The sequence below is a fragment of the Vombatus ursinus genome, unplaced genomic scaffold, assembly GCF_900497805.2.
Source record: "Vombatus ursinus unplaced genomic scaffold, bare-nosed wombat genome assembly UNPS02008961.1, whole genome shotgun sequence".
Lineage (NCBI taxonomy): Eukaryota > Metazoa > Chordata > Mammalia > Diprotodontia > Vombatidae > Vombatus > Vombatus ursinus.
Genome location: NW_020948739.1, coordinates 16104039 through 16130541, shown reverse-complemented (window position 1 = coordinate 16130541; position 26503 = coordinate 16104039). Strand labels below are relative to the sequence as shown.

Genomic DNA, 26503 nt, shown 5'->3' with positions numbered 1-26503 from the left:
GCTTCTTATTCAATTTTTTTTTGAGGACAGAATATTCACTGAATAGTAACTTGTTCAAATGAAGAGCTCTTCCCTCCAACTCATATTAAGTTCCAATGAGTCAAACAACAGGTTTAAGAATTCCCCCCAGGAAAGTACAAAATGAAGGTGCATATGTAGCAACTATTATCTGGCCTCCACTGGCTGAGAACCAATGTGTCACATTTCTCCTTCCCCCAGGGGTCTCTGGTACTCTTGGGGAGCTGGAAAGAGGGTTTCTCATCTCTACCATTGGCTCAGGCCCTAGCTGATTGTGTTCCCCCAATTTAAAGTGCCCAAGCACCCCAGTTGCATTCAGCCATCTATATCAGATTAGCACAAATATTTCTCCCAAAACAATCCACTTCCCCCACCTCCACCCCCACTCCCACTCTCACCCCCACCCCCATGTCATATCAGTTTCTAGGCAGAGGAGGATTAGATTCTCAATTCAGCTTAGTTCTGACATAGCACTATTCTCACCAGGTTCCAAGCCCAAAGTCCTTCCCCTTCACCCCTCAACATAGTTTGCTTTGTCCCAGCAATCTGGCTTCTCAGAGCTTCCCTAATGGGCTGGTTACAACATCTAGCCTAGAATCATGGGTTCCAAGTTCCCCACACTCGAACACCCAGGTCCAGGACTACACTTCCTGCACTTAGAACTGAACAGGACAAACAAAACCAAACCAAAAGCCCAAGTCCATTTCTTGGGGTCGCAGAACTTAAGAGGAATACAAGGGCAGGCCCCAGTTCATGACATAGTACTCTTGCTCTAAGCAACCCTTCACCCCTAGACCTTTCTGCTCAGAAAGAGAAAGACTCTGTCAGTCAAGTAGATTTAGACAGGAACTTCTGGCTACATTGCCAGAACAGAAAGAGGTTGTTCCCAGTCACATGATAGACCAATGTATATGTCCATGCATGTGCCTGGCCTCCTAGAAGCAGGTCCCCAGGTAGGTACATCCATCTTAGGTGATCTGGGCAGCACCAAAAACCTTTTACCTACACAAATAATTAATTACAGAAATCAGGGTGCAGAAGACCTCTGATACCCTCCCAGTTGACACTGAACACTCTTTTTTTTTTTAAATAAAACTGTCTGTTTCAGAGTTGTTCAATTAAAGTAACATTTGATGCTACTCTTTCCAAAATTCAAATAAAATCCCAAGTAATAGTTATAGTCATGTACACACAAAACATGCCCACATGTAGTCTTAGTCAATGTCTATTAAAGTGTGAGGGCAGCTAGGTGGTGAGACAGAGTGTGGGTGGCCTGAAGTTCAAAAGACTCATCTTCATGAGTTCAAATCTGGCCTCAGACACTTACCAGCTGTGTGATCTTGGGCAAGTCATTTAACCCTGTTTGCCTCAGTTTCTTATCTGTAAAAAAAAAAAAAAAAAAAAAAAAAAGAACTGGAGAAGGAAATGGCAAATCACTCAAGTATCTTTGCCAGGAAAACCCCAAAAGGGATGACAAAGAGTCAGGCACAACCGAAACAAATGAACAGCAAAATTAAAGTGTGGTCAAATTGAAAGAAACTAAAAGATTCAGTCTGTTTAAGCCAGTGGCTTAATGTTTCTTGAATTGAGTTGAATAGAAAAAGTGGTACTTGAAACCTGGATGAGGAGTAGGATTTGGATAGCCAGGAAACAGGGGAGAACATTCAATTGTAGGGGAAGCAAAATAACTTAAAGGTGGAGATGTTGAGCAAATTAATTTGATAATTCAAAAAATATCTGATTTGGGCTTTTTTCAGCAGGATTTGGAATGAATGTCTCACAGGTTCAAAAATTTATAGCAGAAACAGACCTTAGAAGTCATTGAGTTTACCTCCCTCATTTAACAGATGAGGAAACTGAGCCTCAAGAGAGGCTGTGACTGGCCCAGAGTCACACAGCCAGTGAATGTATGAGACAGGATATGAATCCAGGATATGAATCCAGATCTTCTGTACTCCAAGTCCAATACTTTGTCCACTAATCCACTGCGGCATCTAATTGCCCTGTCAACTCTGAGATTCCATGATTTGGGGTCCTGCCATAAAATAGCAATCTCTCAGAGTTGGCAAAGGATATAGAGATGAATAAAACATGATTTCTGCCTGAATGACATATCTATAAAACAGAAAGGGAACTAGGCTAGCTTTTCTTATTCTTAAAAGATTGTTTGGTCAAAACCAAACTAATCTTCTATCCTTTCTTGGTGACTTCCATGCTTAAAATATGGAATTCATTATAAAACGTCTACCTTTTAAAGCCCAAAGGCTTTGACATGGATATGAGAATGTAGCAGAAATACTGATGGGTAGATTAAACGCAAGAATTAAACAACCAGTTCAAAGAGAACAAATGGTTTTTATTTGATACTATCAATCTGAAGGTATAATAACTTCAGGTGAACAAGAAAAATACCCTACAAGAGAAGCTTAGTTAATTTGATCAATTTTAAGTCTTGGGCAAGAGTCTTTTCATTGCAGGAAGTGAATAAGGCCTCACCAGAGATCTGAGTTTCAGAGAGTTACAGGACCAAATATGTCATCAATGGCCTGTCTGTCACAGAAGTTGAGTTGGCCTACAGGGAACCATCCTAGGAAGTGAATACCAGAAGCTGCCCCAGAAACTTATGAAAAATTCATAGATAGTGTGTCTCACCATTTAGGCACATCGGAAACGCTGAACTCCTTGGTTGTTCCTGGTCACATAGTGAACCAGTACTGAAAAGACCTGTAATTTTGATGTGGCAAATCGTGAAGGGTCCCTTGGTCCTCCTTTCCTTCATTCCCTCAGTAGAAAGAATAGGCTGTTTCTCAATTAAAAGGAGATGCAGTTTCCATCTGGCTCTCTTTTTCTTAAGCCCTCCAGGTATGTTCATTAAATATATTTTTTAACCTCTCCGCCAAGGGAAATTGTGGACGTGAGTCTAAACTTAATTTTAAATAATTTGTTCCCTGGGCACTAGAGTGAAAATTAATTAGCCAAATAGTGTGAGAAAAGGGAACTTAGCCCCACTCATTAGAGGCCTAGCTCCCCAGGAGTGAACCCAGCAAGGACCAAGATGTGTTTTGGTCCAGAGCAGAGAGGTCTCTTAATAGAGAAGGGAAAAGCCCTGTTTTCCAGACCCAACAGCAGTTTCCAGGCCCAACAGTAGCTCCCAAGTGAATAAGCCAGTGTAGTTTCATTTCTATTTCATTTTCTACTGTTTTCACATCCTCAGTTGTATATAAAGCTGTTAAACTTTCTTTGGAGGTAAGAGTGAGAGCTAAAGAGTTGTTGAAGGATTAGACTATCTGGCTCTTCTGTGGCCTTTTCTTCCTCCCTACTGCTTAAAATCCACCCTTGTAGTTGAGTTAGGGTTCATTAATATTCCCAAAATTCCCTTCAATAATGATGACTTTGTATTTTTATAGGAATTTGTTTTCAAAGGGCATTGACACACACTACCCAATTTATTCTAAATCATATCTGATATGACAGAGATAGATATAATACACATTTTACTAGAAGTCTGAAGGCACAAAGAATTCAGTTCATTTCCATTCAACTTATTAAGCTGTCTGCTCTCAGAGAAGTAAACAGGTCCTGTAGGATTTAACCTTTTTGGCTTCATGAACTTCATTCTGGTATACTTACTATCCTGATTGATGAGTGCCCACTGTATCAAGCTAGATCCAGCCATGCTTCACTTTATTTACCTCTCAGATATATTCTTACCAGTCATCCATGCCTCCTCCTGCACCACTTCCCCCAACTCCCCATGGCCTTTTAGTTTGGGAAGCATAATCAAATCAATATTGCTTTTGCTATTAGAAAGGATATGTCAATATGCTCCCCAATGGCTCTACTCACCATTCCTATAACTTTCCTAACCAAAATACCCCCCCACTCTCATCTCCATTCCCCTATATATGTTAACTCCCCCATTAGAATATTGTAAGCTATTTAAGGAAAAGGACTTTCGTTGTTTGTTTAATTGCATCCACAGGGCTTAGCATTATTTGGCACATATAAATGGTTTTTCATTTATTCATTCACAGCACTATGATGGGCACTGGGAATATGAAGACAAAAAACAAGTAAATCCCTTCCTTCAAATAGCTTACATTCTACTTGGGAGATATAACAAGTGTACATATAAATAAATACAAAATAATTACAGGACAGATACAGCACTAATATCTGAAGGCATCAGGAAAAGTCCTATGCAGGATGTATCATCTAAGCTGGGGTTCTAAGTGAAAGTAAGGAAGGAGTATATTTTTTTTTTGGTAAATAGTATTTAGTTTTTTTCTAATTACATGTAAAGATAGTTTTCAACATTCATTTTTATAAGATTTTGAGTTCCAATTTTTTCTCCCTCCTTCCCCCTCTCCCTTCCCCAAGACAGCAAGCAATCTGATATAGATTATACATGTGCAATCATGTAAACATATTTCCACATTAGTCATGTTGTAAAAGAAGAAACAGAACAAAAGGGAAAAGCCACAAAAACCAAAAAAAAAAGTGAAAATAGTATGCTTCGATCTGCATTAAGACTCCATAGTTCTTTCTCTGGATGTGGATAGCATTTTCCATCATGAGTCTTTTGGAGTTATCTTGGATCATTGTATTGCTGAGAAGAGCTGAGTTTATCAAAGTTAGTCATCACACAATGTGGCTGTGTACAGTGTTCTCCTGGTTCTGCTCACTTTACTCAGCATCAGTTCACGTAAGTCTTTCCAGGTTTTTTTTCTGAAATCTACGTGCTATCATTTCTTATAACACAATAGCACTCCATTACATTCACATATCACAACTTGTTCAGCCGTTTCCCAATTGATGGACATCCTCTCAATTTACAATTCTTTGCCACTACAAAAAGAGCTGCTAGAAATATTTTTGTACATGTATGTCCTTTCCCCTTTTTATGATCCCTTTGGGATACAAACCTAGTAGTGCTTTGCTTGATCAAAGGGTATGCATAGTTTTATAGCTTTTTGGGCATAGTTCCAAACTGCACTCCAAAATGGTTGGATTAGTTCACAACTCTACCAACAATGAATTAGTGTTCCAATTTTCCCACATCTCCAACATTTGTCATTTTCCTTTTCTGTCATATTAGCCAATCTGATAGGTGTGACGTGGTACCTCAGAGCTGTTTTAATGTGCATTTCTCTAATCAATAGTGATTTAGAGCATTTTTATATGACTGTAGATAGCTTTAATTTCTTCATCTGAAAACTGCCTGCTTTTATCCTTTAACCATTTATCAATTGCAGAATGACTTGTATTTTTATAAATTTGACTCAATTCTCTATACATTTGAGAAAGGAGGCCTTTATCAGAAATCCTTGCTGTAAAAATTGTTTCCCATCTTTCTGCTTGCCTTCTAATCTTTGTTGCATTGGTTTTGTTTGTGCAAACCCTTTTTAATTTAACATAATTGAAATTACCCATTTTTCATTTCATAATGTTCTGTATTTCATTTGGCCATAAATTTTTCCCTTCTCTGTAGATCTGACAAGTAAACTAGTCTATTAACAGATTAATTTGCTTATAGTATCACCCTTTACGTCTAAATCATGTAATCCTTTTGACCTTATCTTGATATACCATGTGAGTTTTGGGCTATGCCTAGTTTCTGTCATACTATTTTCCAGTTTTCCCAGCAGTTTTTACCAAACAGTGAGTTCTTATCCCAGGTTTATCAAACAATAGATTAATCACTTACTATTACGTCTTTGTGTACCTAATCTATTCCTCTGATCCACCACACTATTTCTTAGCCAGTACCAAATAGTTTTGATGATTACAGCTTTATAATATAGTTTTAGATCTGGTACGGATAGGCCAGGAAGGGGTTTTCTAAACATGACGGATCACCTAAGCAAAGGCACAGAGTCAAGAGATGGAATTCTAAGTTCAGGGAAACTCTACAAGCCAGTTTGACTGGAATGAAAAAAAATGGGAATGGGAATAATATTGGATCATAGGTTTAGATATTAAGAGGCTATATAGTCCAATATCTTCATTTTACAGATAAGGAAACAGAAGTCCAGAGATCTTAAATAACTTGTCTAAAGACACACACATAGTAAATGACACAGGCAGGATTTGACCCTATGTTTTCTGGCTCCAAATTAATTTCTGTTTCTATTGCATGATGATTGCACCTCCAGCTGAGTGGTAGGTGAGAGTCATTTTGTGGAGGGCTTTAAATACCAGGCAAGGAGTCTGCATTTTATCATACAGTCAGTAAGAAACTATGGAAGATTTTTTGAGAAAAAGAGACAGAGGCAGAGATAGAGTTTGTAAAGCACTTACTATTTTCCATGCACTGTGCTAAATGCTGGCAATATAAATACAAGAGAGCAAGATAGTTCCTGTCCTTAAGGACCTTACTTTCACATGGGGGAAAATAACACATAAAAAGGAGCTGGAAAAGGAAGAGGAAGAAGTAGAGATGATGGCCCTAGTGAAGACAACATGAATGGAAATAGCTTAGAAATGATGGACAGGCTTGAATCTAGACAATAAGGGGAGAAGTTACAAATCAGAGCCCAAGTGGTTTCAGGATTAGAGTCAAAGGTTGTGAAGTGATTTAGTCAGAGCTATACTTTAAGAATATCAACTTGGCAGTTTGTAGAGGATTTGGAGGGAGAAAATGGAAGCCAGCCCATACATTCGGAGGAAGCTTGGTGACACAGTAGAGTCAGGTAGATCTGTTCAAATCCATCTTCAGACATTGGATGAATCACTTAAACTCTTAGTTTCTTCATCTATACAATGAAGCTAATAATAGCACCCAAATCCAGGGTTTTTGTGGGAACAAAGTGAGATAATACAAACCTTTAGCTATAGAAACGATAGCTATAGTTATTCATGTAATAGTCCAGACAAAAGTTGATGGGAATATAAATTGTGGTAGAGTTTATGTGAGAGGACAAAGGGAGGTAGATATAAGTGACATTGTAGAATTGAAAAGACTCAGTAACTGGATGTGTGGGTGATGAAAGGGAATGATTAAGGTTAAATTCAAGTTTGTAAGCCTATGTGACTTTTATTCTCCAAAATATAGGAAAATGTGGAGGAGAAAAAGGGGGTTGAGAAAAATAACGAGTTCTGTTTTGGAAATGTTAAGTTTGAGATGCCTATGGGATAGAGGAGAGGGAAATGTTTATATGGAGTTGTCCAGATTGCAGATGGCAATATGGAACTATAGTACAGAAGAGAGGTTAGCACTGTATGTATAATTTTGGCTTCATCACATAGAGCAGATGATTGAATTCACGGAAGCTGGTGAGATCACTAAATGTAGCAAAGTAGGCATTTAGAACAAAATATGGGACAACAGCCAGATTTAGTGAATAGAGAAAGAATGATGATTCTGCAAAGGAGCCTAACAAAAAAGGGTCAGAGAAGTAATAGCAGTGCAATAGAAGCTAAGAGACAAGGAAGTGCCTCTGAGAAGGGGATCAACAGTGTTGAAAGCAAAAGTAAAAGAAGGCCTGAGAAAAGGCCATTAGACTTAGTAGTTAAGAAATCACTGGTAATTTTGGAAAGAGTAGTTTCACCTCAGTGGTAGATGGGATTGAAAGCCAAATTGACACAATGAATGAGAAGAGAATAGGTGTTGAGGAAAAGGAGGAAGTGAGGATAGATCACTGTTTCTAAGGATTTAACTGTGAAAGGAAGAAGGGCTATAGGTTGGTAGCTTCAGGGAATTTAAATAATTCCCCAAAGTCCTGTATTAAATCAGAAGCAGTAAGGACTAGAGTCTCTTGGCCTAAAGATTGTTGATATATCCCTTAACTGGGAAGGATTTATGCTAATTTATTAATATCAAATCACTTTTCTTTCTCTTAGAGCTCAAATTACTTTACCTCCTAAGTTCTTCCACTACCCTTTATGATCCTTTATGAAATGTGTGTGTGTGTGTGTGTGTGTGTGTGTGTGTGTGTGTGTAAGGAGTACTGGGAGATTGGAGGAGAGGGTATTTATTTTAATGAATCCTGTTTGTAATTCCTCACTCTTTTAATTAGACAAGCATTTCTCATGATGTTAGTTTCACACAGTCCTAAGGTGATTCATTTATGTCATATGTTGGGGTTTTACCCCTCATCATTAAAACCATGAGTTATTAATGACTAGTCATTAATAATATCTTCCAATAGATATCTTTCAAGAACTTTGATGCTTGAAATTAGCAGGACAAATCACAATGTATCTTGAAGTTGGACCTCAGAGATCCTTTACTATAGTCTTTATTTTAACAGCTCTAGTATAGTCTGTATTTTAAAAGAAATCCACCTTACAACCATATCTCTGACAAGTGGTTCTCCAGAGTCTGCTTGAAGACCCTCAGTGAGGCGGATCCCACTGCCACAGGTTTTGGAGGCCAGAGCACCAAGCTCCCAGTATCCATTTTCCTCTCTTTCGGGAACTCTCATCTCAGTAGTACTCTCAGCCCGGCACAGATACTTCTCTCATGAGAGGGGCAAGGAAATAAAACTGACATTTCTTACATAGATCCATGTCTTGTTGGGTGCTGAGGCTACAGCAGGGGAAAAAATCTTTGGTTTGGGTTCAGCCAGGGCATATCACTCTCAGTTCTCCAGTTAGTTTACCTTTTCTTCAGAAGCTTTAGCTTATCTTATCTCCTTCACAAATCTACTAGTCTGAACACTCAGGATAGCAAACTACATTACATATCCTTTACACCTAAAGTTTATCTCTTCCATTTGGAAGATGTTATATTCTGCCAGAACTGTAGGATTTAATAAATGCATTCAGCAGCCCAGAGGTTCAAGTGGCTAATTTGCTCTGAGAGGGTTTTCCCCCCAACCTACATTAGATATCAGTAGAACTCTCTTGTATAAACATAAACTGTTAGAGAAAGTTTTCAGGTTTCATTGCTACTTTTTATACACCATTATGAGGCTTTATTTATTTTTTAAATCGTTTCATTTTTATGCAGATGGCCAGTTCACAGGGTTTTGAGTATCCAATTCAGGTTCAAAAATGGAAATTACTTATTAAGATTTTATTTTCATCTAACAAGGCTTTAAGTTGATTTTTTCAGTTTCTAAAAAGGGTCCTTCAGAGGACTTTCTTAAAGGTAGTTGGAGTCTGGTGAACTGCCTGGTTTCCATTTGTCTTGTCCTCCACAGACCTGCTAGGAACATCAAAAGAAGCTCTTTGAGCTATTAACTCAAAGCTGAATCCTCTGTGAATAGAACCTAGGGTTTGAAATAGATTTAAGGAATTATGAAGGGAAATCATAGAGAAGCTTTGGATTTATAGCCTTGAGAGACTCAACAAAGCCCCACTTATATAAAAACATAGTCTGGTTGTATTTTTTTAACTCTGATATCTAGACATCATGCCAAGAACTGATATGCTAGATCCAATATCAATTTTTTTCTCTCCACCTCCCTTCTATTTGCCCTTTCTACTTTACTACCCTAAAATTATATGACTTCTATTATTTTATCCAGAGGGTAACAGTCACTTGATGTTATGTGAGTCCTGATGTCTGTCCTTGAAACAGTTTCCCCCAAGAACCATGATGGTTTATTGTAGCCTACCATTTCTTCCTATACTCAGCACCCAGAATGAAGGCACTGGGTATAAGTGAGATTTATGTAACTGAAATAGTTCCCCAGTCAGTCCTCTTTGGATCAGTGACATAGTATGAACCAGTAGTTACTAATCTCATTAACTACAAATTAATAAAGTGAACCTGTATATAGATATAACAGAATATCACTATACTATAAGAAATAATGAATGTCAGGGGCAGGTAGGTGGCACAGTGGATAGAGCTCTGGTTTTGGAGTCAGGAGAACCTGAGTTCAAATCTGGCCTCAGACACATAACACTCACTAGCTGTATGACTTGAGGCAAGTCACTTAATCCCGATTGCCTCACCAAAAAAAAAAAAAAGAAAGAAAGAAAAAAAAGAAAAAAAGAAATGATGAATGTGAAGAGTACAAAGAAACATGGGCAGACTTACATGAACTGATGCAAAGTAATCAGAACCAGGAAAACAATACACCAAATGTGAAAGAAAAGGTCAGCAACAATATCATCAACAAAAATGAAACTGAATGTAGTATGATTACAATGATCAAGTTTGTCTGAGAAAGTAAAAAAGAAAAAAAACACTTCCTGCCATCTTTGAAGAGGTAGCCACTTGTTCACTGGTTGTGGAATGTATGTGCGTATGTGTATGTATATGCATGTATATGTGGATATATGTGCGTATGCATATCAGATTCAGTTGTGTTGGCTAGTTTTCATTTAGTTTTTCTTTTTTTTTTTTATTCTTTGTTATAAGGGATGGCTCTCTGAGGAGAGAGAACGGAATGTATTGGCCAATGAAGGGAATGGAAAAACAAAACCAAGCAATTTTTATATAGAGTACGTCTGATACCCATGGAGTATGAGGTCCATGGAGTTGTCTGGGCAAGAAAGATCAGAATTTACTTTCTTCCCAACTTGGATTTAACAAAATTGCATTGTTTCTTAACCATTATACTACTGCATGAAACTTGATAAAATTGAAAGTTGAGCATGTAATGGTCAAGATCAGTGAATCTCTAGGAAACAAACCCACTTTCGGCATAACATTAACCCAAGGAGATAGGGAAGGGATGTGAAAAGTGTGGGTGCTGAAGAAAGGGCAGACTTTAACATTTTTTAATCCCATTGCATCACAACAAATTGTGAGATGAGCATTTGCTTGTACTTCTTCTGGCTGTTTATTTCCATTACATTAGTAGAAAGAAACTCAGATAATAATGTGCTAAAATAATTAAATAATCAGGTGTCTAAAACATGTGCCATAATTTCAATATTGGAAAAAAAACAGGGAGTATGTTAGTGGCATTACAAAGTGCTATAGTTTATTTTTAAATTCATAATGTATTGGTGCTTTTTACTTTCTTTCATCACAATCACATCCCAGGAGATGGAGACACATTCACTGAAAAGGTGCTGTTAATTGCGCCATAGGATATTACTTAAGAAAAATTAGAATGTGCTTAAAATAAACGTGTGTACAGAGAAACATGTGTGTGTGTGTGTGTGACTATAAGTAAGGTATACTGTCCTCTTAAGACAAACAGAATAGTTTAGTGTTGAAAGAGACAAAAAGTGTTTTTGTGAAAGAAAGGAAAAGATTTATATTAATTGCAAAATGATATGAGATATTGCCACTATTATGGATGAGATTTTGATACCTAATAAGACCAAAAAAAAAGCCACAAATTAGCTGTAATATACACTGCCAATATATGCATGAAAACAGCATTTAAATAGAATTTGGACAATTTTGGAGAGAAAATGATCCGTGGTATAAACGTGAAGACTTGGATATCTTTGTCAAAAATATGGAGTGATGCCACACATGTGGGAAGCATTTAATATTACAAACAGGCAGAGACAGATCTCTTATTTATTAAAACTAGAGAAATGTGATTGTAAAGAAACATAATTTAAAAGGCACTAAAGTGATGGAGGTTGGTATTGAAGCCAATAAAGAGCTATAAAACATGATGATATGTATCTCAGCTACTTTGCATACACTTTTATGCAAAAAAGTTTTATGATTAAAGAGGATGAAATTTTTAAAATGAAAAATCACATGTGTGTACATACATGTGTATGTGTTACATATGTGTTACATATATACAAACATACACTAAAGTGATGGAGGTTGGTGTTGAAGCCATTAAAGATCTATAAAACATGATGATATATATCTCAGCTACTTTGTATATACTTTTATGCAAAAAATTTATGATTAAAGAGGATAAATTTTTTAAATGAAAAATCACATATGTGTACATATGTGTGTATATATGTGTTACATATATTACATATGCTGAGGTATAATTTTTAAATGACTAAATTTGATAGAGAAAATTAGGGATTTGTGACTTTTAAGTAAAAGATGAGTCACTGAGAGTCAAGATACTGAGACATTTAGCACAGTGGTTAAGGAAAAAGAGGATAGCATAAAAATCCTTAGAAAACCTGTGAAAACAATGGAAGAAAGAGCAGAGGGGCACAACAAGAACAAAAACAAAAACAAAACAAAAAAACATCTGTACTGCCCTGGCAATTAGAAGTAGTTGACTAATAGCTTTACCTGAATGATTCCTGATGGGTTGGAGAGAGAATTGATTTCATCGGCTAAGAGTTGCTGTAAGAGGTATTATTACATGCTTTAGAGTTGGAGAAAGGTGAAGCCCCCAAAGGGCCTGTGCCTTTCTGCTGCCACTGCTGGCTTGAGAAGGAAAAGCATAGGGAGTTTAGCAGCTACTTTGGTATTCTGATGCCTTGGCTTAACGAGTCAACCTAAATTGTGTTGCTGTGAGCTTTGTGCTGATGGTACAACACAACATCCAGTTGAGTGAATAACTAGTTTGTCTCATCTTAGAGCCTAGAGGGAGCTAATTAAAGAGAACTAATATTCGCATTAAGCGCTAATATTTTTTAGATGCCCTTTCACTGAAAGAGCTTGTAAAGGCTATGTACAAGTAAAGAGAAGAGAATTTTCCCAGCTGAAGGGTGGTGATGATCAACTGTCAAGAAGCAACTAGAAAAGCAATTTTATGTAGTGCAAATGTTCCTGAAAGGAATGATAACATTGAATCCTGCAGTCCAGAGTTGAGTTACCCTGGGCTCATGAGTTTTCTTCCCTAATGTGTTTTCTTGCCAGGTTCTTATAAGTGGGCACCTATTCTTTGTCATAGTTACTGAGAGCATTAGTTATATTATATATTATGATATATTTTATTCTTTATCCATATTTTTAATATATTAGTTTTACTAATAGTTTATCATTATCAGGTATATATGTATCAAAAATTTTTGAAATGAATTTAATACCTGCAAGTCTACACATTTTAAACATTACTTGAATAAAAGTAAAATATCTATGATATTATTAATTTTATCTTATTGTTCAGTAAATGGTTATATTTAAGATTTAAATGTGTCATTGTTGTAATGGTATAGAGAAATATCATGCACTGTGTGGAAGTATTACCTTGTGAGTGGTCAGTTGTATAGATAGAAAGCACATTAGATGGGGGCTCAAGACCAAGATTATCTATGTATATGATACATAGTATTTTATCTGTATCTATATGTGCCCCACTAAAGGCCTACTCAGTTGCTTCATCTTAGAATTAACTCTGCATTCTAGAAGGCAATGCCAGAGGAGTCCAAACTCTAATAGGTTCTACCAAACTGCAGTCTTTTGAGTATGGGCACAGTGACAAACTGTACATCTGGCATTTGAGGACAGATCTGCCTAAATTCAGAGATACTCATGACCAGGTTGACCAAAGGGTAATGAATGTTTTGACCACGCTAAGTCACAAAGATGAAGTACTAGGTTATAGAGATATTATAATAGAATATCCAGGGCAGCTAGGTACACAGAGGATAAAGTGCTGAGCCTGGAGTCAGGAAGATTCATCTTCCTGAGTTCAAATCTGACCTCAGACACTTACTAACTGTGTGACCCTGGGAAAGTCACTTAACCCCGTTTGCCTCAGTTTCTTCATCTGTAAAATGAGCTGGAGAAGAAGGTGGCAAACCAGTCCAATATCTTTGCCAAGAATGTTCCAAATGGGGTCATCAGGAGTCTGACACAACTGAAATGACTGAACAAAAACAACAATGAATGTGTATGTGTATGTGTATGTGTATATATACATAAATCACTTCTCTACTATCACTAAAATGATTTTTAAAATAGAGGACATATTTATCAAACAATCTAGTAAAAGATATTTTAAAGAAAATATCAAAAAATAAAATGTCTTTTCCAGGGCAAATAACTATATACTAGGTTATTGGGGGTTAAATTTTCTTCTAAACAAAAGCAGTGCCTGACTATAATTGGAAGGAATTGAAGATTTAAAACCTCCATCTAAAAAACAATCTCAAAGTGGAAATAGGATATTTAGCCAACTTTGAATTCTTCACAAATGGATTATCCACTTTGTAAATTAGTTGAAGCTGCGTCTTCTCCTCCTTTATCTTCATTGCCAATAATACTAACAGTGATGATAACAATAACTCATATTTAGATAAAGTTCCAAATTTTTAAAATGCTTTTTTTCATAGCAACTTTGAAAGTAGTATTATCCATATTTTACTGATGAGCAAACTGAGGGCTCAGAGAAATTAAGAATGGTCATAGTAAATATCAGAGACAGGATTTGAACCCAGGCCTTCTTGACTCCAAGTCCAGCACTAATGTTACATATAGATATAGATATACTTGTAAATATATAGCTACATCTGCATCTATATGGAAGTAGGAGAGAGAGTAGGGGGAGGGGAGAGGGAAGGAAGAAGGAAAGGAGACAGAGGGCAAAGTAGAGAGAGAAATTGGTCGATATATTGACATATTTTGATATAAATATATCAAAATATATCTATCAATACAAATGCTTATGTATTTATAGATCTATAGATCTTTCAATGTATCTATATCTATCAATGTATTTATTTACCTATCTATCTATCTAGATATAGATATGCCTCTGTCCAATACTATTGAAATTACCCATACAGTGTAAATCATCAATTCTTTCTACTTCATTAGCCTATTTTTATGAGACCCCTCCAAATAGTATTTCATGACTACAATTCAGAGGGGCTTCTGCCTATTCTTCTCCCATGATTGTCACTGTCATTCATTTCATTTCTGGTTTTGCTACCAGTTTGGAGTCAGACAGCAAAAGAAGAGAATAATTCATAAGTCTACATAACTAGTTCTTTCTTGATGATGGCATCCCCGACCAACCTTTCTAGAACTGGTTTCATTTTTACTCATATTCCTGACATAGTACTCGTGGCAGTAAAATCAGAGTACTTCTTTCTCCTCCTTGTTATTTACAGACAGTCCCACTTCCAATTTTGCTAAGTCTCCACTTCCTCTTTGAGGTTCATTCATTCCAAATTTATCAACCAATCAAGACTCTGGCAGTTGTTTTCTACCATCCCCATGGACATTCTCCTTCCATCCTCAGTTAGTTCATTGCCCTTTTCAGTCTTTCTTACCGCACCCTCATATTAGAGGATTTCAACACACATGTCAATACTTCCTTAAACACCCTAATCTCCAAGTTCCTCAAGTTATTAATTTCCTATGATCTACTTCTCCACCACACCTAAGCAACACAGAGAGAGATGGTCATTGTCATATTGATAGGGTCATCAGTAATGAGTGTTATACTTCTAAGTTCATGAACTCTGAAATCCTTTTATGTGATTATAATTTTTTATCATTTCATATTTCCCTATCCTCCAGGGAACTCCTCACCCTGTTCTTAATCTTCATCATGACCTTTAAACCCTCCACTACTCACTTCTATTCCAGATCATCACTCATGCACTGGCTAACACACTCCTTTCTTCCCTATTTCAACCTCTTTGTAAACCAGTTCCACTCCACACTATCCTCCACACTCAGCTCTTCCCCCACCCCTTATCCTATTGCCCATCAAGCCTTTTCAAGCCCCAATCTTGGATTACTCTCACTATCCTCTGCTTTCCTTCCTATTCACATGCTGCTGAAAAGAGCTGGAGAAAATCATGAAACCATGCTGACTGGGTACACTACAAATTTATGTTACATAATGTCAACTGGGCCTTCACTGCAACAAGACAATACTTTTACAACCCCCCCAATTGATTCATCATCACATTCACCACAGTAGCTATTCCCAACCTTTTCATCTTTCTTTATGGTTCTCATGGCACTCCTGCCCTCTGAACTGAGAACCTTGCCTCATCCTTCATTGAAAAAAAAAAACCAGGAAGCTCCCCAAAACTTTCCTCTTCTTCCCCTCCTTAACTCATATCACTCAGATGTCTTCCCTCGTTATCTCTTCTTTCACCTCTGTCATACCAGAAGTGATGGCTCTTCCTCTTGCCAAGGCAAACCCTTCTGCATACACCCTTACTCTCATTCCATCTTTTCCAGCAGGTTACCCCATCTACTATCTCAACTTCCACCAATCTTCAATATCTCTTTATTTACTGGCTTCTTCACTACTGCCTACAATCACACTGTTATCTCCATCATTTTAAAAACAAACAATCAAACACATCCTTCACTTGATCCAACCATCCTCACTAACTATCCTCGTATATCTTTTCTTACTTTTGTAGCTAAACTGTTGAAAAAGCTACATAAAATCAGTGCCTTCAGTCCTCTCCTCATAATCCCTTTTAAACTCTCTGCAGTCTGGCTTCCAACCTCATTATTCAATTGAAACTGCTCTCTTCAAAGTTATCAAAGACCTCTTAACTGGCAAATCTTTAATGGCCTTTTCTCAATCCCTGGCTCTCTATACCTCTGACCCTGCCTATCATCCTCTTTTCCTGAATACTGTTCCTTTCTTTAGGTTTTTGGGACTCTGCTCTGGATCTCCTTCTCCTTGTCTGACTACTCCTCATTTTCCTTTGCCAGATCTTCACTTTGTTGCCACTTTTTAATTACGGGTGTCCCCAAAGGGAATCCTTGGCCCTTGTCTCTATCAATACCATTTTGCTTGATGATTCCATCAGCTCCCATAGATTCAATGATCACTTCTATCCATATCATTCTCAAATCTACTTATTTATCCCTAACCTCTCTCCCGAGCTCTAGTCTTACATCTTCAGCTGTGTATTGGACGCCTCAAAATGGATGTCCCAAAGGTGTCTCAAACTCAATATGTTGAAAACAACACTTCTATGGCTCCTTTTTACTTTTTAATTAAATATAAAATCCGCTGGCTTTTAAACTCCTTCATAACCTGGCTCCTACCTACCTTTCTTGTCTTCTTATACTCTCCTGCCCTTTATTTGCTCTTTGATCCAGCAATACTGACCTTCTTGCTCACACATGACAGCCCATCCCTTGACTTAATACCTTTTCACTGGGTATCTCTCATGACTAGAAAGGTACATCTAAAGGGCGGGATCAAGGCTAACTGGTATTTCCATGCTGTGTGGGCCTGGGCAAAGCCAGCACATCCCAGTCCCGTAGAAAGTTCCAGGCTCCGTGTAAATCTCACTGCAATGTAGCTTTCTTTTTGTAGTTATTTGTAATTTTGGACTGGATGGCATCTAGCTTAAAAATCATACATTGCTGACTAATCTCAGGTCTATGCAGTCAACTAATACTAGATGACAAAAAGGCAGGAGGAGGGGGGGAGTGTCCTTTTACTGTCTAATCAAGATTTACCAGGTAATTATCCAACCCTTCACTCTCTTTTGGCTATTTAGACAATGGTCTGAGAGGCAGGATGTGGGAATAGATGGACTGTTTGTCTATGTGTAGAGATTTTATTTCATTGCATTCCTTTTCAAATCTAAAATTAAAATTGCAAACATTTTTGACCTTTCCATTTTTAACATTAACCAAATAATCTTTCTGGGCCTTTTGCATTTAATACTGCCTCCTGAAAGAAGGTATTAAATACCAAAATGCAAAGGGGTAATCCTGGTAATGTTGAAAAATGGAATTTTGGCAAGATGAGAGAATTTTAACTGTGGGCTTTATAAAAGCAGGAAGTTTAGGGACCTGACTTTGACAGTACTCAGTATAAAAGTATGTGGACCTCCCCTTCTATCTTCAACAAAAGTGAATAGGTTTTCAAACAAACTATCTTTTGAAAAGGAAGCCTAAGCCCCAGAGAATATTCAACATGTGTGGGGATGAAGCACCCGGAATAGTTAGGCAACATGATATGCACGAAGTTCGTATATAGGGAAACATTTATTTTCCCCCAAAGGAAAACACATGCCTGACGACCCACAGAGAAATCCACAGGAAAATATGAGCGATGTGTCTGGAACATTTGTTCACAAAGATGACTGCACTGCATACTGACACAAGAGGTTTTGACAAAGAACTCATATGAAAACCACAGCATTATCAATACCTACAGCCGAGAATAGAAATCGCTTAGCTTTGTTGACTTTTACTGACCCTCCACTACTCTTGTGGGTAATCCAATAAATATGCATCTATTGTAAAACTCAATCCAGGAGATGGTTGTTCAAGGTTGCTACCCTTCATCCACTGTTAGTGTGTCATAGAGAAATAGTCAAAACCTTACATTGCTTTCCACTGTATTATTGCAAAATTGTAGGTAGTAAAAACTTCTTAATAACAATAGTATCTAGGATTTGTATAGTACTTTAATATTTGCAAAACACTTTATGTATCTTTCTATTTTATCTTCACAACAATCCTGAGAGGTAGGTGTTATAATCATCTGGATATTACAGAGGAGGAAATTGAGGCTGGGGAATGTGCAGGGATGTTATTAACCTCATTTTAAAGATGAGGAAACTGAGGCTTGGGAAGGATAACTGACTTGTCCAAAGTCATTCAACTAATGTATCTGAATGGGAACTGGAACCCAGGTCTCATTTACTCTATGCCCAACACTATATCCACTAATAGAGTCTAACTTAATAGGATTATATACCCACCATAAAGGTGATGGTTAAGTAAACGTAGACTGTGCCTGGCATATAATAATGGCTGGCAAGCATTTGGAGCTGTCCAAAACTGCAATAGTTGTCCTTCAAATATTTGAGGACAGCTATCATTTATTATACTTTCTCCCTCCCCATGTTTTTAAACATTTCAATGACCTTTATCATAATCAGCATATGATATTCTATGTGTTTGGTACTGTGTTTAGCTGCTTGTAATTTGAAGTAGGTGATTATCTGAAAGCAAAGAACCATCATCTAAACTCTGCCCTCTAAAAATCTGACTTTGTCCCCTAAATCCAGAAGTCAGTTCGATAAGTCAACAAGTATTTATCAAGTGCCTACTATAAGACAGCTAGGTGGCATAAGGGATAGAGGGCCAGTCTAGAATCAGAAAGACCTGAATTTGAATGCTGCCTCAGACACTTAATAGTTGTGTCACCCTGGACAAATTAGTCAACTTCTCAGCTATAGTTGCCCTATCTGTAAAATGGGGATGATAATGATACCTACCTTCCTGGGTTGTTGCAAATAAAAAATGAGATATGTGTAAAGTGCTTTGTAAATCTTTAAAAAAAAACTGTGTAAATGCTTATCATCATCATCATCATCATTATATTAATATATAGAAAAGAAAGGTCTGCAAAGCCAGAGAAGGCCAAATACAATTTGTCAAGCCCTGAAACTAGGACACTTAGGGTTTTTTTTCCTTTTTTTAAAGCATTGGCTTGGAGATTGTTAAATTAATCATTGATTGGGAGTTTACATAATTTAGAGGTAGTAATCTAAAACCTGTTTTAAATTAGATGAGGGCAGAAAAGTGATGTGGAAGTAGTTACTGTTAAGCTAAAATTCTTCTGATTGCACTATTTATCAGGTAGTATTTCAGATAATTAAATTGAACTATGAGTAATATGAAAGATTATAGTTAGGGTCCATTTTTATCTCTTAGCTGCACAGGGCTGCTGGGACTTGCAAATTATAAGCAGGCACTGTTGGAAAAATTCCAGTATGGACCACATTGGACTAGGTAACAGCTGGTGAGGAGGGCTTAGTTTACAAGGAATGATTTGACAGATGGGGGAGGGCTGGAAAATGATATGTGACCCTTCCTTATTGTCTATTAAAAATTAGCAGTAAGATAACTACAACTTAATTAGAAAGTTAGTTTCTTAATTTCACCATTCAAAGAGTCTTTTTCTGCAGCATTTATATAGTATTCTACAGAACAATCAGAAAAAAAAATGTTTATAATGGCAGGTGGTTAGAAAACTGAGAAACATAAAAAGCATCTTTCAACTTGAAATTACCACCATGAAATTCAAACATTTTTATACGTAAAAAAATGTATTTTGAGATTTTTCCAGAATCATGAAACTATTAGAGAACTAAAGAAAATGAAAAAAAGTTAACCCCACTAATATGAAGTGTTTCTCATACTAATATAAAATTCACATTTTAAAATTTGGGAAATAATTTTGTCTGATGCTCATCAAAGCATTTATACTGTTGCACTTTTGTGATTCTTTTTCTTAACATGTATTTCACCATATCCTGACCTCCTTATGGCTGGTTTTATGGCAGGGCCACCGGAATTAAGAGTCCAGAAACTCATGGTTTAGATCCTGGCTTAAACATTTTCTAGATGTGTGATTCTGTACAGGTCACTTAACCTCTCTGGGACTCAGTTTCCGCATATATAAAATGAAAGTTAGACTCTGGCTTCTATAATCCCTTTTACTTTAAAATCTATGACTGTATGATCTTTATGAAGACCTAGAAGGGATCATGGAAACCAGAAGCCAACTCCTTCATTTTACTAATGTGAGAGCAGCAAAAATACTTCTTAGGAACCTTTAGATCTCTCCTTTGCCCCTCACCATTTTTGTAAGGATGATGAGAAAGCACTTCTCCAAAAGGGATTAGCTATTTCTGTCTGTGAAGGGACCAGGAAGGAGAGGTAACAATTTTGCCCACAACTTTAGTGTAGCTTGCCTTGATACCTTCTCTCTGCTGGTTCATCTAAATGGGCAAAGAAGGGTTTAAAACTCTAAGGAACTCTGAACCTCAAGAGCAATTTGATGTTTACTGGACAAATAAATATTTCCTAGTTATATCCCAGATCTCACACATAAAACTTCAGGAAGTGTATTGAATAAACACCTTAAAGCTAGGGTGAAATCACTGACCAAAGACCTCAAGTCTTACCAGGAGGAATCATCCAAAGAAGGAAACTTAGAAGCCTTCTAGACTAACCCTATCATTTGAAACATAGAGAGGTTGTGACTTACCCAAGCTCATGAGTAGTAGAGCTAATATTTGACTCAAGATCCTTTGATTCCAAATCTATTCCTCTTTCCCTTCCACCATGCTGCCTCCATGTTTTGCAATTAAATCAATTATGGTTAAAAGTCACAGGACAAAGCCTTAATCATATGTGTTATAAAGATGAGTAGGACCTTTTCTATCCTTAGCAAGGTGAATACTAACCTTCTCTCCTTTCATGCCACACACAATGTCTATTCTTATCTGCCATGATGGGGTTGTTTGGACATCAAAATTTTCATAAAGAGAGAGAAAAAGTATGATGAAAAAATAATAATAACAGCAACAAAATCACATAATAGACACAGAATAAAAAGAGATCAAGAAACAACACACAAGCAAATTACATTATTGTTATGACCATTAAAATTAGTATACATGTTAATTTTAAACATGTTAACTTAATTTTAAAAAAAAGTTATCCAAAGGAAAGACTGAACCAAAAGCCATTAGATAGATGAGATAACCCTATTCTTTATTCTAAAGACCAAGGCACCTGGAGCTGAAAACATTCTAGGGAAAAGGGCAGCTTCAATAGGTTTTGAAGCAATAGAATAGTCAAGGCAAAACAAAAAAAAAAAGTTTTTTCTGTCTTTTTTCAAGAAAGCTAGAGAAAGCCTTGATTTCTGAAAAACAGGCTTTAAATTCTTATTTTCATGCTAACCTAGCTGAAGACTTCAGCTAAGTTAGGAACTAAAAGCAGTGAAAACTCTAGCCCAACAATTTCTTTTTAAATTTTATATAGTATTTTTTTCTCAATCACATGTATCACCTGGCTGCCCCAAATTTTATAAACTTTTGAAACCTGTTTCTTCTCCTATAAAATAGAGACAGTGCCATCTGTCTTACCTTGCAGTGTTTCTTTGTGGATCAAGTGAGAAGGTAAATGAATCACTTTGCATGTGAAGGGCTAAATGAATGCAAGTTAGGATCCTAAGATCCCAATGGGCAGTTAGAAAACCCATGCTTAGTTTCCAGCTGTAGCACTTCTTAGCTCTGTAGCACCTATGTAAAAGTTAACTACAATAACCTGCATTTCTATTGTGTTTAAGGCATACAACAGGCTTTCCTCATAACAAATCTATGTGATAAATAGTATATATGTCATTAATCCCACTTTAGGGGCTAGGGACTGAACTTCTGATTTAATTAATAAAGGAAATTACAACCTGAGAAAATTCCCTCTATTAAAGTCTGTAGATACCTTTAGAGCACTAAGAAGTTAAGGGACTTCCTCAATGTCACATAGCCAGAATATGGCAGAGGTGTGAGCTGAAGCCCAGGTCTTACTGATCCTAAGGACAGTTCTCTGCCACACTACTCTGCCTCCCAACCCATTTTTTAGATGGAAAAAATGAGTACATGGATATTTAATAATTGGTACAGGATCCCACAATAACATTTATCAACTAAGTAAGAAAATGAAACTGGATAATAGAAGACTAGGGGGCAGCTAGGTAGTGCAGTGGATAGAGCACTGGCTCTGGAGTCAGGAGGACCTGAGTTCAAATCCGGTCTCAGACCAGACACTTCACACTCACTAGTTATGTGACCCTGGGCAAGTCATTTAACCCCAATTGCCTCACTCCCCGCCCCCCCCAAAATAGAAGACTAACTAGAGGGTTTAAATAGGAGAGTTCAATTAATAATATTAAATAAAAGAACTGGTTTCCTTGCTGAGACCAATGCTATTTAATTAATCTTCTACTATAATTTTAATGATTTGTTAGAGTCAAGCATTTGCCTATTCTTTCTGCCAGTTTTCATTCTGGCAATTACACAGCCTCAAAATGTAGAGAAGTGAATCGGACATTTTATTGGGGGATAATTGAATTGAGAAGAGAAGTATAGTAAAATTCCATTTTTACACAATTGATCAAAATCAACAATCATTCTATAAAAAAGGATTATCTATAAACATAGATATTAGTAATTTACCATAAGAAAAGATGGTAAGATCTGAGAAGAAATTAAAGAATGCTTCAACTTCTATTGTAGAAAGATTTTGCAGGACTTTAGAGGAGAGAAGGAAACTACTACAGAGTGGGAGCTGAGAAAAAAAGACAAGAAAAAGAAAGCAAGGCACTCATAGGGGAATTCCAACAGGTTCTTAAAACACCTTCTAAATATGGAGGGAGGGAGACATTTCCAAATAATGGAGGGAAAAGGGAGACATTTCCAAAGAGCAAAATCCCATCTGCCTATCATTTCAAGGCTATCATATACTTAACGTTTAGGGACAGATTCAGATAAAGTAACCAATAATTTATGTTGTGTCATTTGAAGGACCTAAGGGGAAAACCTCCGCTGCATCCAAATGTGGTCTTCCTTGGAGATGTGATATCCCAGAATGTGTGAATTGGAAGGGACTTCAGAAGCCAACTAAGCCAACTCATAGTAACCACCCCTTCTACACCATACCCAACAAATGGTCACCTAGCCTCTGCTTGAATAGTTACCAATAGAAAACCTATGACCTAGTTTTTAGGGAATTTTTCCTTAAATAAAGACTAAATTTTGGTTCTTTGCAATCTCCAGCTATTATTCCTCATTCTGATGCTAGAGGCCAAGAAGAATAAGTATAATTCCCTCTTCCATATGATAGCTCCTTCCAATATTTGAAGACAGTAGGGGAATCTTTTTTTTTTTAAACAGCATGAATTAATAGAAGTATAATTCTGAGAGCAACAGAGAGGGGGAGAGAGAGAAAGAAGGAAAGATATAACAGTCCAATTTTACTCTGCCCTAGTCAGATCATAGGGGCAGCTAGGTGGTGCAGTGGATAGAGCACTGGGCCTAGAGTCAGAAAGTTGTTAAGTCATTTTTTTAGTCATGTCCAACTCTTCATTACACCATTTGGGATTTTCTTGGGAGAGATACCAAGGTGATTTGCCATTTCCTTCTCCAGCTCACTTTATAGATGAGGAACTGAGGTAAATGGGGTTAAGTGATTTACCCAGGTTCACACCGCTAGTAGTGTCTAAAGGTGGATTTGAACTCATGAGGTCGAGTTTTCCTGACTCCAGGCCCTGTATTCTATCTGCACCCTACCTGCCAGAATCAGAAAGATCAGGGTTCAATTTTGACCCTTGACATATACTAGCTGTATGACCCTGGGCAAGTCACTTAACCCCTGCCTGTATAAAACTGGAGAAGAAAATAGCAAACCACTCCAATATCTTTTCCAAGAAAACCCAGTTTACTTGAACTAAACAAAAAGTTAGATTCCAACTAAACTAAAGAGCATAGATCTGGCAGATATTACTACATACACTAAAGAGTATATCTAAAGGAAATTGTCCAGGTTGGTAGGGGACTTGAAGCTACACCATAGAAGGAGGAATAGAAGCAATTAACCATGTTTATCTGAAGAAGATAGTATTTAAAAAGGGCATGATAGAAGACTTCATGTGTTTGAATGATTGTCATGTGGAAAAAGGATTAGACTTCTTTTTTGAGAAGTCAGAATTAAGACCAACGGGTAGGAGTTACAGGGAAGTAGATTTTATCTCAACATGAGGAAAAACTTCATAACAAGTAGAGATGTTCAAAGGTAGAAGGACTGGCCCTAAGAAGTAATGAGTTTCGTGTCACTAAAGATCTTTAAGTAGTGATTGAATGAGGTCTTGTTGGGGGTGTTGTAAATAGGATTCACGATTTGGGGAATGGCTTGATTAGATGTCATTTTGAGTTTCCTTCAAACTCTATTCCAGGATTCTTAGAATATTCCTTTCTTACACCTTAAGAGAAAAAAAAGGTCAAATTATTTTTTCTTTCATTTTAAATAACATAAACCCATTTTATTCAACATTCATGACTGACATTTTTTAAAGTTTTCATATTTTAATTCTTAGTTCTAGTATTCCTTAAGGCAGAATTATCAAGAAGGCAAGTTGAGTAACAGTTAGTTCCCACGGCCCCCTAGTTTGTGATTTCCTTTCCCTGTAATAGCTGTTATATTTCCTATCCTGAGCGTTTGTGAACCTCCCTGTGAAACCAAACTCTCTCTAAACTACCAAAGTCAAGATGTGTTATATTATGAATATAATAGAGAATGTGGCAGAAGAATTTGAGGCTATTTTTCTCAATTCTCCAGTATTAGCAGTGTTATAAAAAAAAAAGATTTAGGGAGCTTCTAGGAATATGCTCATAAATATTTAACTGACTCTCCAGTATATATAACAATAATTTTAAGTTTAATGTGTATCATTAACATTGTCTCTATCACTTTATTAAGTCTAACCAATCAATAAAACAATAATTCAAGCCCTGATTTGTGATGTGTTCCACTTTTCAATGTATAAATGCTTACACTGAAAAACTAACAATTGACTCAAGAGCTAGGATGAGCTGTCTCTATCATGACCCTGGAGCTTCCATACAGGTTAAGGCATATGAGCTCACTGAAAGCAATAACACCTCACATTATATGGGACCATAATCATAATCACAGTACATGTTGTTTAAATGCTTCAAAATTTGTGAATCATTCCCTATATATTATCTCATTTGAGCTTTGCCATAGTCCTATAGCACTGTAGGTACGAGTAACCACATTTTGCAAATTAAGACAATGAGGAACACAAAAATAAAGTGACTTGCCCAGGGTCACATGGGTGGTAAATGCTGAAGGCTGAATTTGCAACCATCTTCTTGACCTTAAGTATAATATTCTATTCACTACATTACAGTTTCTGAATGTCTACTATTACTCAAACCAAGCATATTCTGCGTAAAAGTGAGATGGGCCCCAAACACAGGCAAAACAAAGGAGTTTTCATTTTCCCTTGAGAAGTATAAGATCACCATAAATGGCACTGAGAATGACAAAGCTGGAAGGGAACAGAAGTCATTTGTTCCATCCTTTCACCTAATGCAGGTATTCTCTCCAAAATCTTCCCAAAAGGTAATCATATAGCTTCTGTTTGAATACTTCCATGGTAAAGAGCTTGCTACTTCTTGAGGAAGCTTGTCCTGCTGTTTGTGCATTAATTGCTAGAAAGTGATTCCTTTTACTGAGCCAAAATGTTCCTAACTTCCTGTGAAATGATCCTATTTCTTCGTTTTTGAACACAGAAATATCAATTTTCTCTAGTGGAGATTCCTTTCATGTATGGATGTCCTAGATGGCCACTGAGGTCGCTTCCAATTTTCGAATTCTGTGATATCGTGATTATTCTACAGGGCAGAATTTAAGGTATTAGAAGACAGCTATCATGCTCCAATTCAATCTTTTGTTCTCATGCTCAGTCCCTTCAACCATTCTTCATATGACAGTGTTTTGAGTATCCTTGCCGTCCAGGTCATCTTTCCCTGGTTGTGCTGTAGTTTCTCCAGGTCCCTTTTAAAAGGTGGAGTCCAGATATAAAACCAAGTACCCCAGATGTGATTTGTCCAGTACAGTCCCATGAGATTGCTACTTAGTTTACACAACAATTAACCACAACCTTTGAACTATTGCCTTAACTACATATCTGGACAAAATTGTAAAGAAAGCCCAGTTACCAGGTCCTCAACCTCACATTAACAATTCAACTCAATAAATATTTATTTATTTATTTTTGTGAGGCCATCGGGGTTAAGGGACCTGCCCAGGGTCCCACAGCTAGTAAGTGTAAAGTATCTGAGGCCAGATTTGAACTCAGGTCCTCCTGACTCCAGA

The 26503-nt window shown here is 37.0% G+C and overlaps 1 pseudogene; it reads right to left on the bottom strand.

Annotated features, from left to right (window-relative positions):
- Positions 1 to 20909: 20909 nt before the first annotated feature.
- LOC114034371 lies at positions 20910 to 21028 on the bottom strand (annotated as a pseudogene).
- Between the last annotated feature and the right edge of the window lie 5475 nt (positions 21029 to 26503).